This window comes from Silene latifolia, chromosome 2, assembly GCF_048544455.1.
Source record: "Silene latifolia isolate original U9 population chromosome 2, ASM4854445v1, whole genome shotgun sequence".
Lineage (NCBI taxonomy): Eukaryota > Viridiplantae > Streptophyta > Magnoliopsida > Caryophyllales > Caryophyllaceae > Silene > Silene latifolia.
The window spans coordinates 191,351,637-191,371,522 of record NC_133527.1 but is presented as its reverse complement, the minus strand read 5'-3'; the positions used below and the strand labels follow the sequence as shown (position 1 = coordinate 191,371,522).

Sequence of the window (19,886 nt, the reverse complement as noted above, 5' to 3'; positions counted from 1 at the left end):
GTGGGGGAGAGTGTGACGATCCGCACACTTGAGCCCTTAGATTTATTTTATGCTTATGTAATTTCATTTTCCTTGTACATTTGTAGTAAGTATTTTCTTAGTAGTTTTAGAATAGGTTTCCATAAATAGGTATATCGCTATTCTGAACTAAACTTGTAAATTCAATGTATCCTGCTACCAGGACCAAACTATCAAATTTCCCTCTTTGAGAGGTGCTAGTCAATGAAAAACCGCTTCTCATCCAAAAGCTTGTTGTTGCTTGTTGCTTGCTTTCAATAATCGTATTGCTTACTTTTATTGCTTTCGTGTGTCGGACTTGATAATCGTGACTAGGATTCCCGACACACACCCCCGAGACCCGAGTATCGTGCTAGTGGGCGATCCCTCACTAGTACGAAGAGCCTTGTAGCTTGCATCTTGCCTAGAGAAGGGGCAAAGGTGCGCGCCACGGTCCGGCAAAAGTAGCGGACCGTGACACTATGTCTGGTTAAGGTGGTTGTCTTTCTACTTTATCGTCTTGTGTATGTCTTAACTATCGTTTTATGTGTGGTTATGAACTTATCGTGATTGTCATTAGTACTTAATCTTTTGTTTAGGCTGATCATTTGTTTTATCTATTTCATTTTTAGGCGACTCAATTTATTTATTTAATTTTTTATATTTTTGTATATTGTTTCTTACTCTGCATTAAATTACCTTCCTCGAAACAAAACAAAATCTCTAACAAATCTCGCTGCAGCTCATTAGGATTTAAAAGACTGATGATTGATTATTTGATTGGATATGGTTTGCATCGCATCTATATGTTTGACCATATCATATTGTGTGTTTGACCATATCACATCATGTGTAGAACTGCTTAATAATGTAGGCGACACTTGCAGTTGGAACATGGCATGCACGATTGCACGTCTCCATGTTAATTGATTAGTTTATGAATGAATGAATGCTAGAAATTAAAATAATAATAATAATAATAATAATAATAATAATAATAATAATTCATTAATTAAATTTTAAAAAATAAATTGTTGACGGAATCAACTCGTTTAACCCTATAAATAGCGCAAAGGATTTGAAACATAGCAGTACACAAAATCGAGCAAAGCAAAATTGATTAAAATACCGTAAGTACAAGTAAAATTACATTGTGTGTGAAAATGGCTGTTATCTCAACAATCCCCTCTTTGAACCCAAGCGGGCAGGGCATGCCTCCATGGTTCCCCTCTCAGGTATAATACTTAATCCGTAATTTATCGTCTAATGGTACAAGATTATTTGAGTTTTGATTTACGTAAACTAATTAATGTTTAATTATAATCGCGATTAGTTACTAATAATGTATAAGTGTTGGTGGTTTGTGTGGTGTGCAGATGACGGGGGATGGTGTTGACGCTTCTGTCCTCGTGTAGAATGCAATGCATTCACCTTTTCCTCTTTGGCCTTTAGATATTTCCCACGCTCTTTGATGCTATGGATGGTCATGCTGCTGGTTATTGTCGTCCGTTCTTCTTTATCGTCTTGTGTCTCAACTTATCTTTAATTTTAAGCTGCGTCTGTTTTCTTTAATGTTTTTCATCAGTTTGTTCCGTTTTACGCTATTGAGTCGGACTATGTTGTCTATGTACGTACCTCATCATCAGCATCTTTAATAAAATCTAAAGGCGTTTATCAAGTTATATGTATGGGTGTGTTTTTATAATATCTCTTTTTTTAGCGGGTTTTATAATATATATCACTCTGTCCTATTACGGAGTATTTGTTTATTTTTCTCTTAAGTTCATCTACAATACATTTTTTTTTTTTGAGAGAACATCTACAATACATATTTGCACTACTAGCAAGCTTAGGACGGATATAAGCTAGAATATATCAAAGAAATAAGTCTATTAAATATGATGATCCATAGATAAAATCCGAGTATGAACATAAAATATACTCAATTCGACAGTACGTAATGTGCGAGGCAAATGACTTTGTATTTATGAAATTATTGTGACAGACAATAAACAAGCTTCGTCTTCAAAATCTACCTAATTTAAAAGCTAAGTTTTTTTCGTGACTTCACATTGGTTGCTTAATTTAGGGATATATTTTGCATGTGGACCCCCCCATGATTTATATGACAATTAATTAGTCTCTCTCATCAAATCAATCCTCACATTCACTTTTATTTAATTTCTCTCATTCCTCTTTTCAGAATTTCACTATACGTATATTAAAATATTTTAATTTACATCAAATCATAAACTAAAACATAGTACATGCATTAAAAAGGGAAATCTGGCATACTTTTATGTGCTAAACAACAAGATAAAAAAATTAAATAGATCTGTAAAATTACTAAATAAACATAACTAAAAATATTTAAAAATTTAAAAAATCATTAAATCGATGAGATTTAGTACAAAAAAACAGAATATTAAAATTTTGGGCTTCAATTACTATTGTGAACAAATTCAATTTCATAATTTTATGTTTTTTTTAAAGACAATTATCATCAGATCCAATTGATTAGCTACAAAAAAAAGAAATTAAAAATATTAGAATTTCAATTATTTATTATAAAAATAATTAAAAATAATAATGAGATTAAATTTATGAAATGCACTACAAACCCAAAAATTGACAATTTATTTCAAATATAGATATTGTATGAAGTATCTAGATTTAGGTAAATCTACCATTTATGAAAATGCATCTTTATACTGTATTAGAGGTAGATACAGTACAATGAAAACAAATTTACAAAATACCCAAAAAAAAACATTTACAACCACTTCAAAATATAGAACGACAATAAAAATAAATAAATTTGAAATTACCGATATAAAGTTTATAAAAATTGAAAAAAATATATACACTTTAAAATACATGCAAGTGAATATAAAAAAATTCAATATAAGTTTTGGAGCATGCATACAAGAATTTCTTCTAATTATTTTCTTTAATAATTAACTTCAAACTTCAATTCTTATCCTATAGTTTTAAATAGAATTGTTAATTTGGTCTATCGAAAAGCTTTTTTATGCATTAAATGAGAAGAGATGAAAAAGGTTGTTTAAGTTGAGTAATATGAGGGATGAAATATTAAATGATCTGGGGATGTAGAGAGAGTTTTTATTACAAAACCAACGAAAGGATGTAGAGAGTTTAGGGGAAAAAAAACAAGATGGTGAGATGAGGTGAGATGGAGTCATGAAGGAGTGAGGCGGCCTAAGTGTGAGCTTCTAGGTTAGGAATCTCTTAGATAAGTAATATTGTTGGTCCATATTTTAATTTGGGCTTATTTGGTTTGCTTGTGCTTTATATCTTCTGCATTTTTTGTTTTACCGTAGTAGACAATAATGTCGTGTAGACCTGTCAAACGGGTCGGGTCTCGAGTCGGGCCTTATAGGTCGGGTTATACGTGTCTTGGGTCAGATTAGGGTCAGAATACGGGTCAGATAAAAGTTTATGACGTCTTTTATTTTACCATTTTCCAGCCCAAAAACATTTTTTAAAATTAAATTATATTTAATATTAATAATATTATTATATTCATTATTTTAATAATTATTTTATTATTTAATGATATAAAATTGACGTTTAAATAAATTTTTTAATTAAAAATATAAAAATAATATACTATATTTTAAATTTATTAATTCGAATATAAAATAAAAATATTAATATTTAAAAATATTCTTCATTTATTTTGACCCATCGGGTCGAACGGGTTGGGTCGATTTTTTACCTTAGAATAACACGTCATTTCGGATTCAGGGTCATTTTGGGTCGCGGGTCAAGATTTACGGGTATTTGACCCTAAAAAAATCGGGTCATATTTTAACAAGTCTAATATTGTCGTTTATTTTCATGTTCGTTCATGTTAAAATATATTCACCAAAATCGCATTTGTGGCTCCGGAGCCCACTGCCATTGACATTCCTCCCCTTCCTTGCATTTTTTGTGTTTACGGTATATATATGTACATTATTTTCTTCATTTCATTAATTCTTCTAATATTTCTGATTTTAGTTTGAAAATAAAGTTCTTCTATATGTAAATGGTAGAGTTTCAAAACTATTAAAATTTTTCAAATGATAAATTTATTAGTACCTTATTTATTCAAGTTTTTAAATATTAAATCCCGTAAAATTCTATCCGCACGGGCATAATTATAAAATATTATATTATTAATATTATTATAAACATCATATTGTGTTATTTTATTATTACATAAAATATACCCGTGCATATTTTTGCACGGGCCTAAAACTAGTTGAATCTCTTATTAAGATATCATAAGCCTCTTATTTTCATTAAATCTTTTGGGGTGTTACAAACTGCCCACTTAAAAAACGTACTTGTTATGACTTGAAGCTGATCGCAGCCAACATCCAGAGGTACTTGGGGTTGTCTGATACCATTTGTAGCCGTCCAACCCACCACCATCGTAAGACACTCCTTGAAAAAGCTCCGTCACTATGTAAAATTGTGTTATAATATCACATTGTAAAATCATACATAATGCAAGAGCTTAATGACATGAAAAGTGATGGTTGATAGAAGTTAGTTTAGTGGGGTTTTTTTTAAGGTCACAATCACTTGATTTTAGCCGTAGGGGAACCTGTGGCTGGATTGAATCCTTCGCGGGTTTCTTTATTGCCCAGAACGCTAAAAGGTGGGGAAGAAGCTAGCCGAACCTGGGCGTGGTCCGCTCCTCTCTTGACTTTTTCTGTTCAAATTTAAGCGTGACTTCGCTGGAGATTAAATGACTACCAATCTTATATATGCTGCCACGCGGCGTCGTTTGTTTCATTTCGAGCCAAATCCCGGAAAAAGGGGAAAGTCTCTTAAGTTTCTCCTATGATGATAATATCCGTCTAAAATTGAAACCGAGTTAAATATGCTTTCACTTATATATGGAGGACAAATGTTTAGGATTCTCCTTTTATCTCATTTGACATGAGTTGACCAATTTTAAGTTTAAAACGGATAATAATTCGTGCTTTAAAATATGTTTAAATTTTAGAGATACGTGTCATTTTTGAAGAAATAAAACAGATGAGTGGCGGGACACTTGGCTTTGCCGTGAAGAACGTACATGCACTGTGTAGATGATGCTTCAAAGAAGGGAGAAAAAAAAATCAGCACAAATTCCTAACAGATCTCAAAACCATTCATTAAGATTATAAAATACTATATAGATTGCATGATTTGTATCTTCGTGTTTAAATCATATTACGTGATGGGTTAATAAGATGCTTGCGACATGACACGTCTCCATGCAAATGAATTTATTAATTGATTTGTTTATAAATGCAAGAAAATTAAAATAATTAAATATTGAATTGTTGATTAAAAAAACGCAAAAAAAACCTCCATAAATAGCGAGAAGGAATTGAAGCATAGCAGTATTACACAAAATCAAGCAAAACAAATAGTAAGTAGAAGTGAAATAACATTGTCTGATCGATCTGTGAAAATGGCTGCTATCTCAACACTCCAGTCCTCGAACCCAAATCAGCATGGCTTTCCTCCACATGCCCCCTCTCAGGTATAATATCATAAAGTATAATGGTACAAGTTTAAGACGGTTTTAAACAAAACTTATTACCGTTTGAGTTTTAACTTACTAATGTATAAGTGTTGGTGGTTGGTGTGGTGTGCAGATGACGGGGGATGATGCTGACGCTTCTGTCCTCGTGTAGAATGCATGCATTATCCTTTCCTCTTTCGCCTTTAGATATTTCCGTGTGTCTCAACTTATCTATTAAGTTGAATTGCGTCTGTTTTCTTTAATGTTTTAAGTCGGACTATGTTGTTTATATGTACGTACCTCATCATCAACAACTTTAATAAAATCTAAGGGCGTTTATCAAGTAAATATGTGTGTTTTTTTTTTTTTTTTTTTTTTTTTTATAATATATGGCTTCGTTCTCTTATTAGTTTCTTATTCCTCTCTTCACCGCATCTACACTCCATATTTGCACTTACTATCTACCTGCCTTTTTTAGGGCCAAAATCATATCGAAGATCGATGACCAACTCTATTAAATACGATGATCCATAGATAAAATCTGAGTATATTTATGAACATAAAATATAGTCGATTTGATATTTTGTAATGTGTGAGACAAATATAACTTTGTACACAAAATCTCATTTGTGACGCACATATCCGTCACTCTGGAGTGACGGATACCATTTTACCTCACAAAGTACCCACTTTTTCTCTCTCTGCAACACTATTCATGTGGTCCCCTTTCTTCACTAACCCATTTTGTTACTATTTTAACTCACAAAATATCCGCCACAAATGGTAACCCGTCATAAGGAAGACCAATTGAACTTTGTATTTATGAGACTATTGTGCCATATACAATAACAAGGCTCGTTTTCAAAGTTGAATATCTAACAATACTCCCTTCTATTTTGCTGGATAATAGTCACATTGTGTCCTTGAGACACAAGGAAATGATTTAAATAATATAAAGTATTGTGGTGGGGTGAGGTAATTGGGGGAGAGGAAGGTACTGTGGGGTATTAATGTATTCTGGATAATAGTCACGTTGTGGGCTTGGCACACAAATTAAGAAAATGATTTAAATAATGTAAAGTATTGTGGTGGAGTGAGGTAATTGGGGAGAGGGAAGGTATTGTGGGGTATTATTGTGAGTGAAATGATTAAAATCAGAATTGTTTTGGGTTGAGGTAGGATATTGTTGTGGGGTTGAAGTGATTAAAATAAGTATAAAAGTTTACCAAAAATAGACAATGGGACATTATTGTGAATAGACGAAAATGGACAATGAGACACTTATGTAGAATAGGAGGGAGTATTTATTTTCTTGAAATAAGTACATGATTAAAAATAACATGTTTACTCCTACATATACTAACTAGTGTTGGTGCTCGGCTTCGCTCGAGCTACCTCTACCTACCATAATTTTTTTTCCATTAAATAAAATTATTTAAAGTTGCTTAACCCATAAATTTATTATTAATATATTTTTCTATGACATATTCTAAAATTACGATGAAATAAATTTTGAGACAAATTCATTACTCCCGCTATTAATATTTTACTCTTATTAATGAAACAATAGTAATAATATTTCAATAATAACATTTCACTACTTACCCGTAATCATTGTTACTTTCACTACTCCTGCCATAACTATTGTTACTGTCACTACTGCCGCATTAATATGATAATTTCACTACTCCCGCCGTAACTATTGTTACTTTCACTATTGTCGCATTAATATTGGTTATTTTACTACTCATGTTGTTGTTTCCACCACTTTCACTAATCTCGCTGATAATATTGTTACTTTTACTATTCAAATGAGTGATTACTATCATATTAGTGACAAAGTTACTTTTACCACTTAGCCATGCAATTTTAAGAGGATTATATATTTATATAAATATATTACATATATGCGTTAAATTAAATTTGAAAGAATTATGAAATATTAATCTAACTTGAATTATTTATAACCTACTTATATTATATTTTTCTTATGTTAAATAATTAATACATCCAATAAACTATAAAGTTTAATAAAATTGCATAAATTTTAAATTTAATATATAATTTAATGATGATAATAGTTAATACCATAAGTGTGCATGTTTATATTAATTAATTATTTTATTTTAAGGAAATTGACCATGTTATAGTATTCTATAAATATTTAGGAAAATTACCAAACATCTTCTTTCTTTTAGTTTCCTTGAAATTGACCATCTTAATAAATTATTTTAATTTAAGGAAATTGACCATCTTAATTAGTTGTTTTATTTTAAGGAAATTGACGATGTTTTAGTCTCTTAATAATGTTTAGGAAAATTACCAAACTTTTATATAATTTAATTTTAACCCAAATTATATAATATTTGCATTGAGATCCCTTAATAGGGTCCATCACACGGTGCTAGTGATTTAAAACTATATAATATAACTAATTTGTATAACTTTCTTTAATTACATTAAAGTCCCTTGGTTTCTGGATTTAATATATAGTATTGATGGGTCAAAAGGTTGTCATTATGTAAGGACCAATTTACATCCAAAACAAATTATGTGGACCAATGTTTTTTTCGGGTTAAATGGAACTTTATTTTTTAATTAAAGAAACAAAGTTAACACAAATTCAAAGGGGGGTGGATTCAGTGAGAGTTTGGCACAACTAGACCTGGTAAAATAAACCCAAACTCGATTTCTCATTCTGACATTTAAAATTTATTTAACCGTTCGATTACTTTATTTGTTATTTTTAAATTATTTAATTTAATTAATCTCCTTTTGAACATAAATTTTATATAAGTTACATTTTCACAAGCTTGTTTATATAAAATAAATATTTTTGTCGGATAGTATTAATAGGGATAATAATAGTAATTTTCCGTCTTAAATTATAAGCGTATTTCCGTCTAGCAAGATCGTTGCATTTCTATTATAAAGCTGTTTCTTTTCGAACCAACCCGATTCCGACAACACATCACTCTCACCTACCCTCTTACACCCTACTTTAATAATAATTCTTTTATTGTTATTATTATTATTATTATTATTATTATTTTTGGAGACAAGGATCGATCTTTCAAGGGATGGGATTGTTGGAGATTGTGTGTGTGAATAGGGAAGAAAAATAGGGGTCTGCGTAAAAGATTTTGTTTCAAATGAGAAGATGAGGACCAAGACTATTGCTATATATATATATATATATATATATATATATATATATATATATATATATATATATATATATATATATATATATAGAGAGAGAGAGAGAGAGAGAGAGAGAGAGAGAGAGAGAGAGAGAGAGAGAGAGAGAGAGAGAGAGAGAGAGAGAGAGAGAGAGAGAGAGAGAGAGAGAGGAGAGAGAGGTCGTGATAAGCGACCCCTAGCCATTTAGTATTGCGTCGGAATTTGGTTCACATTCAAACGTACTTCTATAGTTTGACTGAGAGATATAACATTCTAACAACCTCTAAATGTTTTTATATAATTACAATTTGATCCAGCAATGAATAAATTATGGTTGTTATTCGAAAGAAGGGAATTTGTTGCATCATTGAGTTGATTATGCATAGTAGATATTATTGTTTTTCTTAACCAATTGAAAAACAAACAGACATTAATGAACAAATTCTAAAAACTATGAGTCCAAGTATCATATATATAAACTTTATATTGGTTTTATTTTCCTAAAAAGAAGTATTTTATTAATCAAACACTTTTTCATTCTTATGTCAATATTATGTTAACGAGAATTATTTATAGGTCATGCGGCATACATAAAATCTTAGACATAAACGATGTACTATATGTCTATATTTCATTTTATTGTGAAATTTATCACACATTATTTTAATATCCGTGCAACGCACGGGCAAGAAAACTAGTTATATATTATTGTGGTAGTGTACAACCCGTCCCTACCCCTTCATTTATCCCTCCTTGTTTGTACCACCTGCAACAACAACGAAACCAACAAAAATCAAATAGAACCATACAGCTCCATTCCCGTCGACATTGAACCACAGATCCCGCCTCCGTTTCTCAACCAAATTCGATAAATTTTGCACCAATCTCTTCCTCTTTCCTTCCTTATTCTTTCAAGGTAAGAAAGTATTGTTTTTGTGGTGATTTCAGTTTGACCCGTCTCATGAAAGTTCTGATTTTTAGCTCTTTTATCTCGTTTACCCGGAGGGAGGCTCTTACTTTTTAGACTTTTTCCTCGGAGTTTTGAAGGGCAAAAAGGTAACGGTGATAGGTTACTCGACAAATGTCGAAATTTCCGTCTTTTGTGTCATTTTATATCCTCTTATTTGTTAAAGTTTGGTCCTTTGTTCCTCTCATTGGTATGTTAATTTCCGTCTCAAAATTATACTGATCTGGGTAGCTGAATGGTTCGAGATTGTGCAATGATACTTAATTTGGATTAGCTCAGAACAAAGTCTGATTGGTATTGTCTTTTAAGCAAGAAAATTGATATGTTATGAATGGCGAACCGATAATCAATGGTCAAAGAATTTGAATGACCTTCTGTACGTGAGTAAGTTGTTAAGTGAATCACACATTACAAGTTTAATGTGGCCAAGTGGTCTTAAGGATGTGATTTTGGACTTTGTTAGAAATCTGGGAGTCGATTATTCTCATAACAGATTGACAGTTTTGACGTCTTTATTTCCTTTACTTTATGCGCTGTTTCTTTGTTACTCCTATTTGGGTCACTGGGGTTCAGTTGGCCAACTCATTGAAATCAACGTGGTAGAGGAAGGAAGGGCATATAATAAAGGCTAAAATTATGCGAGAGTTTGTATTAATGTCTGTGAGTCATTATTGCATTTGGTTTTGATAGTTACTTTGACATTGAGCCTCTGTCTTGATAGCTAGACGGGCCTGGTGGCCTGTTTCAGGCCTATTTTTGGACTGATTTTGGAACGGGATATGGAGTGGTGTGAATTGGGTAGATTGTAGGTAAGAAACCCCGTCCATTTAATGCTTAAAATTTAGTCTTAAGATGGCTTCACAAATTGTCTAGAAGCCATGTGTATAGATTGTTGATGGGTGTATTTTGTGGACTGTTTTTGGAGTTGGTTTCTTGGGTGGTTCGAGCCAACTTTCTTATTTCCGTCTCAGGTGCATATCCATGTATGAATTGGGTCATTTGTATGGGAAAGATTTCATCTTTTGTATGCTTAAAAACTCGTCTTAAGATGGGTTCAAACTGTGGTTTTGATCGAATAAGGGGTTGTGTCGAGTCATGTTTGGGGCTGTTTTTAGACGGGTTTCTAACTTGGGTTTGAGCCAATTTGTTTACGTCCGTCTCAAGTGTATATGCAAGTATGATACGGGTCATTTGTATGGTTTTTCCGTCTCCAAATGATGATGAAATGGACTGATTTATGGGCTAACAATGGTCTGTTACGGCCTGGCTGGTTGGCATAGTGGAGTTAGGTTGTGTGCTTGGCTTTGAGCTTCTGGGTTTTCATGTCATCATTACCTCTTTGATTGTTTCAAGTTAATCCTCCGGATTGCTGGAACTTACGAGGCTAGTTTCTTTCCAAGGAGCCTTAAGAGAATAGCACACCATTTAGCCAAAGAGACCATGTAAGCGTGGTATTCAAATAGTTGTGAAAAACAAGTAAAAGTTGTGACAATTTTCTTGGTATGCCTGTCAAAAGGGAGGGTCATAATGGTTTATGAACATAAGACACTAGCTGATGAATATGATTTACATGTTTTGATTTATTTAAATTCCGTCTCGTGTTTTATATAACGTAATTCGTCAAATATCATTCATTTACATATTAGTTTAATTGGACTTGTCTAGTTTACTTATTGGGGGTATGAATGAGTCACTTGAGCTTTGTCACATTTTATTCCGTAATTTCATATAACATAATTTATTCATTATCATTTATTATATTTTATTTAACCGGCATGTTAAATTAGAAAATGGAATATCTAGTAACATAAGACAAGTATGAGTTATCATTATTAAATAGTTAATTGTAAAGAGTCATATTCTTGATAATGTCTTGTATTGTTCGGTTGTGAGAGTCTTGGTCCTATCGGATACTAGGGGTGAGCTATAAGCCCTCTAGTTGCGATATGATCGTCGGGATTGATGTTCCCAGCCGTACTCATGGTGAGATGCAAGCCATGAGTATGAATGTGACATTAAAGATCCCGTGTCATATGATGTTTGCATGATCATTCTTACTCTTATTGTGACTCAAGTGTGACGTTTTACATTGTGTGACGACTTGACATTCCTTTTTACCCCTTTCGGACCTTTGGTTACGAGTGTGTGCCATGTTTCCGGATTGGGTTATCTTTCCTCTTTCGGACCTTTGGTTACGAGTGTGTGCCATGTTTCCGGATTGGGTTATCTTTCCTCTTTCGGACCTTTGGTTACGAGTGTGTGCCATGTTTCCGGATTAAGATATCCTTCCGCCTTTCTTCGGACCTTTGGTTACGGGTGTGTGCCATGTTTCCGATTAGAGGTTACTCGACCTTTGGTTACGAGTGTGTGCCATGTTTCGAGTCTTGGATACGATTAGTATATCGTATGTCGAATCGGGTGACGTCCATCCCGAGAGTCTGGATCCAGGTTTAGACTAGGACCGTATTATGATCGTCGTCCTACCAGGAGGTTGGAGTCTAGGATGTAGTCTTGTGTGTGGTATCTCGGACATGCTTTAAAGGTAGCCTCTGAGTCGGATACTCCGTCTACACTTTGTGTTGGTCTTACACTTGTGAGTCGTGTCAATATGAGTTGGTTGACTTGGTTGCTCCATGCCCTTGATTGCATGTTTATTTTAACATATCATGCCTATTCTATTAAGAAAGTATTATGCATGTCTCATCATGATTCTCATTATATCTTCTTGTCCTTCATTATCTACATGTGATGCATGACTAATATGTTCAATTAAGTGTTTGTTACTTGCATTTTGACATATTGTGGCTGGGAGAACCTTGAGTTACTCCCCACTGACTGTGGCGTTCGTGTTTACATGAATGACAGGTGGTGAAGATGTTTACGTGGGGAAGACGTGTGGGCTAGCGAGAACTAAATCCTTGGACCTTAGTTTCTAGTTTAAAAACCCCTTATATGTTTATTCGTGGGATATCTTTTCCCCGCTTTCTAGACTTGGGTTGTAATAACCTATATTGGTCTATTTTAGCATTTGTTTCATTTAGTTTTGGCACCCGCGTATTAATCCTTAACTTATAACAAAAAGTTTTTAAAAATCTCACAATTTCCGCTTTAATTTAATAGTTATATTTTCCGCTTTATCGCGGGGTGTCACACAAACTCGATTTAAAAACCGATCTAAAATATCCGAAATGATAAACGAGCGAACATCCGATATGAGCGAACATCTAGCGATCGAAAATATCCGAATTGATAACCGAGTGAACATCCGATATGAGCGAACATCTAATACTCGATTTAAAAACCGATCGAAAATATCCGAATTGATAACCGAGCGAACATCCGATATGAGCGAACATCTCATATAAATTCATATTTTAGGTGTTTTTTTTATTCTTTGTTTATTAATTAATGATATTATGAATTATTACAGTTAAATTTGAAAGTATCAGTCATATAATCTAACTTTATAACTATTAATTAACTCTAGAAAATTACGACCCGAAATTAAATTGAACTGAAATTGACCTGGCCTGAACTGAACCGGACTCGAAATAACACAAACTGAATAAAATGGCTAATTGAAAATCTGAAATCAACCCCACCGAAATCGAACTGAACTCTTAACTAAGGCCAATCCGATTTAAATCGATCCGAAATCAAATCGAATGATCCGTTTGCCAGGTCTAGGCACAACCCACTGACTTCAAGATAAAAGAATGTAGACAAATGCTGTTAAGTATTTGGATTTTACTCGACCCGGTAGCTTTGTTAAGTTAAGTAACTTAATTTTCAAAAGTAAAAAAATAAGTAATTAAAAAATAATAAAATAATTCAAACTCAACCTCCAAATCGCCCCTAAGTATTTTGTTTTAACTTAATTTATGTTCTTTACGTCAAGAAAAATAAAAAAATACAACTCATCTCTTTATTAACTAAAGAGAAAATGATATGAATTATGTCGTCGAAAGAAGAGCAATACGCTTCTAATTTGAAGATTAATTGTATATATTCAAGTTCGATATTTTTGTCATTAGAAGTTTGAATCTTTTTTATGTTTGAGTGGGTGATGTCGGTGCCGATGGGTTGGAATCACTACTACAATTCCCTTACTTTCTCGACGCTTTATGATCGGCGCTTTTAAAAGCGTCGGCCCACTTTTTCCACAAATATCTATTTTAGTGAGATAATAATCATTTTTTATTGAAAAAACCTCTAACGCTCTAAAAACATTACATTTCCGCGCCCTAGTCATTTTTCCCAAAAAAACCCAAACCGCTGTTGATTCATCTCCTCACTTTTTACCGAAACTTTTCATTCTTCTCGCTCCTCAGTTGCCGACCTAATCCATCGCTTCAATTCACTTTTTCCCCCAAAAAAATCCTAATTAATTAATTAATCAAAATCTAATTCATTTACTGTCCCTTCTTTCTCAATTGCTCATCACACTGAATCGCGCCTCTCGTTAATCATCATCGTCATCGGCTAAATAGGTACGTAATTATTCAAAACTGTATGAACGCTTGTGTTTAGTTTCTTGCTTTCGATCATGTTTTGTAGATGGAACTAGTTATGTTGGAATAATTCTCAATAACGCCATATATCCTGATTTTTCTGTTGTCTCTTATACGGAGTACATGGTTGAATGTCCATTGTTATTGATATTTCATAAGTGTCCTTATATTCGGATCATAGAGTAACAAAGAGGGAAGGAGGGAAGGCTATTGTAGCTTACTTCTGCTGATTAGGCTTGCTCATTGCGTTGCTATCTTCGAGTTTATGAATTGATTGTCTAATTGGTATAATCTTGATAAGTTAGCCCTTCAATCCTTGTTATTTGACGTGGTGTGGTTCACTCTTACTTCCTAGGTTTAATTCTTTCTGCTCTTTTGATAAGTTAGCCCTTCAATCCATGTTATTTGACGTGGATGTTCAATGATCTTATTTTTATTTAACGGTGTTACTGTAGTGTATAGGTTGCTCGAAGGACTCCAGGTTATGCGTTTATTGAATTTGACGACAAAAAGGATACATTGGATGCACTCCGTCAACTTAATGGTTTTTTCTGTGTGGTCTTGTCTATCTATCTTATTCTTAATGTGATGTGTACATTTCATTTAGCGTGTATGGATAGCAGTCATGGTTACACAAGGAGCTGGATGGTGGGAAGAGGGAATAGATTCACTTTTAAGTTGCTACGGAGAGCATGGTACTTAAAAATGTGAGTAACAACAAAGAGAATTTGAGGAATATGACAGATTGAAAGATAGAGAGCGAGTAGAGATCTTGAGGGACAGAATCAGTGGACATGTCCAGAGATGTTAGATTGGTATTTTCCTCCAACAGTCTCTTCCCAATTGGGATGTAATGGCTTTTGTAAAAAAAGTTAATTGTTGGAAATTAAAGCCCGATTCCTCTGCTGCTTTTCCACGCCTCATGAAGTTGGTTATCAAACAATGATTCCCCCATTCCCCAGCTGTTTTTTTAGCTCAAATTCTATTGAATCTTCAGCATATTTGAGTGGGTATTGGTGCATGGTTCTTGCTAGTAGTTGGTTCATATGCCAGTTGCATTATATTTCATTTCTACTCATGTAAACGCCTTTAATTTGTTTTATTGTTTGATCGTTAGCATTGATTTGTGTTGAATTTTCCTTGCTTTATAACTATTCTCGTGTTCGCCTTATTGGGTTATGAGTGTCATCTGGTTAATGAACATCTCAGGTCATGAGGTTATTTATCAGATCTCTCAAATACAATATGAAGCTTTGGCTTTGTGGATACTGAACTAAAATTTTTTAAATTCGTGTGAATAATTAATATTTTAGTTGACATTGTAGTCATGACATCCTAACTTGGTCCTTAGTGTAGTTTTCATCCAGTTAGGTCATTGTGTTAGTGGTATCTTTATAGCATTGACATCCCAACTTTGGTTCTTACTGTCTTGTTACACACACTTAAAGTTTCAACATTTACCGACTAGTTCTACGATTTTTGCAATCGAAACATTTACGAACTACTACCTCCGTCCCAATCATTATTTGCCTTTGATTAAATACGTCTCACAAAGATTATAAAGATTATTTACTGATCGTTCATCTCTTGTACTTAAGGTACCAATTTTTTTTAGTTTTCAAGGTCAAATTTATTGTCTTTGTGCCGGATTTAAATATAATTGTTGTTTGAAACTGGGCAAAGAGTTAATTATTTGATTGTATCTTTCATGGTTTTGGATTTAGACATTCAAATTGGATATTCGTTGAATTTCTTCTGATATTGTTTTTTCCCCTAGCATTTCCCCTGTGCGTCTTTCTTGGTTTAGTGTTAGAACTTGAAAGTCGAAGATTCGTCACCATGATGAGTTCAAATTTTCGCTCATATTGGTTTATTGTTACTATTAAATATTAATTTTCAATTGTTGAAACTCAGATATGGATAATTTCAAGAATTGCTTAATCTTATACATTTTTTTTTTGTTAGTGGTGCTGTGAAATAGGATGGCGAGAGATGATAAGTTCCTTCCATTTACCTGAACTATTTAATAAACTGCTATAATGCTAATATAATCATTAATATGCTGATTTCCATGTACTGTAGAGTATATTTTGGTGACCTATCAATTTGTTTTTGCTATGAAATTCAAGAAAAAGTTCAATAAGTCAAATTTCATGAGAAAACACTCAAGTCCATTTCTTGAAGTAATTGGATTTGTCGCTGAAGTTTGTAATTTCGACCATTACAATATGAAGTTGTGGTTGTTTGTTTCTTAAGTTTGGGAGAAGCCAGATTAATAGTGTATTTTTGGAGTGTTTCCAATCTGGGAATGTATATTTTAGGCTGCATTTCTTGTCGATTGAGTACGATTTGGCTTATGATAAAAATTATAATTTCTTATGTGCTACTTTAGATTGACAGAATGGATCTTTACTGTTGGGAGTATATCGCAACATGTACTATTGTGTGGTCAGTGGTTTGAATTGATAGCGTGCGTGATTTGATTGGAGTTTACCGGTTTTTAACAGTTGCTTTCTTGTAAATCTATGTGCAGATTAGTTAGCCAAACAGAGCAAATTCATGTGGAACGGAAGGTACAAATGTTAGATTTTATACTTCATCTTGACATTAATTAGTACTATTAATTACTGCTTATGAAAAAGCTAGCTGCAAACTGGCATCATTTTTCGATTATGGAAGCCATATTTATCATGCAGTTGATGGACTTAACTAACTCAGTTTCATTCAATCTTGGCTTATTGTCCAATAGGAACTTAGTGATTCCAAAAATCCTGTTCTTCCCAATTATGCGGTATGTACTGGATTACCTTTTCTATGATTTTATGTACAGCTACCTATGCATAGTTTGTTTGTAATCTCTTGTTGTCCTTGTTTTTGGTGATTTTAGAACAGAAAACTGTTAAAATATTCTCTTTCTGAAACAAACAATTTTATCAACTTGGAATGATTCTTTATTGTGTGGATTCATAGCAAGAAATTGCCTATATTTTAAATGTTTTAAAAGATCGTAGTCATGTAATGCTACGAATAACATCTGATAGGCAGTTTCAAAGTCATTAATGTAATATGCATGACTCGCCCAATTTATTTTCAGCCCCTCGGAAAGACATGGCGGTCAGTTCCGTCAATGAGCTGGTGCAAGCAGTAAAAAGGCCTCGGGCACTTAGCGAATCGGGGAATAAACCCTTCAGGAGAAATTCTGGGGGCACTCATGCAAAAGAAGGATCAACTCTTATGAGAAGGAAATCAGAAACTGTAGCTCCAGGTATGCGTCCAGTTTATTGATGTGCCTAGTAATGCTTATCTTTGACAGTAATTGCAAGTTTTCATCCTATGTGGTTTAAAGAGTAATGGCTCGATGTAGCTTGATACTTCCTCATTTCCCATCCCCTCACCGTGCCTTCCTCTTGCTACCCTGCAACCTTCAGAAAGCTATTTATTTAGTTCAGTGGTTAAAAGACTATAGTATTTGCTTTTGGAAAATCTCTATGGGCTTGTGTTAGGAAAGAAGCCAAAACCCTTTGTTGAATTCGCAAGGAGAATGATAATGTGGCCTGGTAATGCTGATCTTTGACAGTAATTGCAACTGGTGTGGACTATCTTCCTGTACGTAGTTTTCAGGGTAATTGGCGGAGATAGATGAGTGCGATGAGAAACGTATATTCAACCTTTTCGAACTCCCTTCTCCGCATAAATGAAAGGCAATATAAGAGCAAGTCTACTTTTGCTAATATTAAAGCTAACTAAACCATTGAAATTGTTTACTAGCTTAGAATGATTGTAGCTTATGAATTTGTCAAGCTAGTTGATTGTTGCTTACCATTATGCTTGCTCTAATTGTTTGGTGAAAAACAGAAGTATTATTAGAGGTTCACTTGTGATGTTACTTTTGCAGTCAGAAGGGGAACTTTAAAGGGATGCAGTTTTATCGGGTGATAAAGCATTATGTGATACAGGCAGGCGAGATCAACAGTATTGGAGCTACTGAAAAATGGATCCTTAGGGGGAAGCACTACGACCAACTTGATAAAAGGTAACTAATTTCTTATTGTTAATTCAATGCTTTGGTGTTTGTTGTTTATGTTTATTATAGCATGTCTATATAAGTGAACTTTTCATGCATATACAGTGTAAAGCACGGGGCAATTATGGTTGGTACCTCTATTGCAAAAAATGATCTAACAGGTTTCCAGCTTTACATAACGACTTAACGACAGCACCTATTTCGGATCTCAATGAGAAGATCAATGTCTTTGGAAGGGTGGTTAAAGGAGAGGATGTCGTTCAGGTAAATGCTTATGCTTTCTTCAATTTTTAAAAGCTACAATGCCGAACTTGCAGTTTTATGCATGTGTAGATCGGTCGGTACTTCCTAGGATTTCTTCGAACATAGTGGGCATAAGCCATGCTACACAGATGTGCAATTATTCATTAAGAGTTTGAGACTGATAAATTTACAATTTGCTCACTTGCTAATTCATAAATTTCCTTCTACTGATACGGAAACCTATATGAATCAAATCCCGCTGTTTTCACCTTTATAAGAGTGTAACTAATGGACAATCCATTCAAGCAAGTTCATGTCTTATTTGTATCTGCCAAGTATCCTCTAATCTTTACATATCCATTTGACCAGAAGAGCTTTGTAGATTGATTTACGATTTTTTCTTTTGGCCATGCAGGTAGATATCAAATCCATCACATACTCGTTACAGTTCATCTGGATGAAAAGAGCAATTTCTGCACACTTTCGGGAGCGCTAATTAGATAGAATTTGATTTTGTTTAGACATTTTTTATTTTTTATTTGCTTGTAAACATTTGTAGCAATATTTTTTTCGATTTCTCTTGAGTAGATGAAATAACTACAATACTTTTTAGGATTTAGAAATATATTTAATTTGACGATGCAATTTATGCTATGAAGTAATGTTTTGGATATATGGACTCCTCAAATTATTATTTTTCTATACCTTTTATGATGTCATTTGGTAATTTATATAATTTAATACGTTTTAAATGCTAGCATACTTCTAAAATATAAATGGTGGCAAAAAAATTAGGTGATGGATAAAAGCGTCAAGAAGGAAAGTATCTTGATGCTTAAAAGCGTAAACAATTAAAGAGTTTCTTGACACACCAAAACGTCGACAATTCCTGACAAGAAAAAGCGAGAGATCATTGACGCTAAAAAGCGTCACAAATTCTTGATGGCTCAAAAAACCACGCTTTTAAAAGCGTCGAGAAATAAAATGGCGACGCTTTTAGGCATCGAGAATAGCCTAAAAAAGCGTCGAGAAAGGAAGGGATTTGTTGTAGTGAATAAATTGTACTCGCCTGTAAATTGGCGAAAACAAATTCCTAACAAACATCACCACTATTCAATAAGATTAAAAATTTGGGCTGGTTTTGTGTGAAAACGCCGTAGGGTGCGATATAGTAAATGAGACTGTTTATGATAAAAACTAAGTACTACTCTATAATAATTTTATTTTAAAAAGTGATAATTTTTTAAAAAAAATTATAGGAATAATTCAAATTATTGGTCGTCTTCTCAAAATAATCCCAATTTTAATTTAACTCCCAATAAATCATATTGTACAGTTTGGTTTATTCTTGTAAAATAACTTTAATTTTTATTATTAAAAATTGACTATTAGGCATTTATTTCACATTAATTAATTGAGCAAGTCTCTTGTAAA

General features: G+C 33.3%; 2 long non-coding RNA genes across 2 annotated transcripts; both read left to right on the top strand.

Annotated features, from left to right (window-relative positions):
- The first annotated feature begins 1,099 nt into the window (after positions 1 to 1,099).
- Positions 1,100 to 1,675, top strand: LOC141632090 (uncharacterized). The gene is made up of 2 exons (XR_012537756.1): positions 1,100 to 1,232; positions 1,374 to 1,675. It is a non-coding gene; the product is annotated as an uncharacterized LOC141632090 (long non-coding RNA).
- Positions 1,676 to 13,927: 12,252 nt separating this feature from the next.
- LOC141632088 (uncharacterized) lies at positions 13,928 to 17,534 on the top strand. Its single transcript, XR_012537755.1, has 4 exons — positions 13,928 to 14,164; positions 14,641 to 16,758; positions 16,935 to 16,976; positions 17,280 to 17,534. It is a non-coding gene; the product is annotated as an uncharacterized LOC141632088 (long non-coding RNA).
- The last annotated feature ends 2,352 nt before the right edge of the window (positions 17,535 to 19,886 follow it).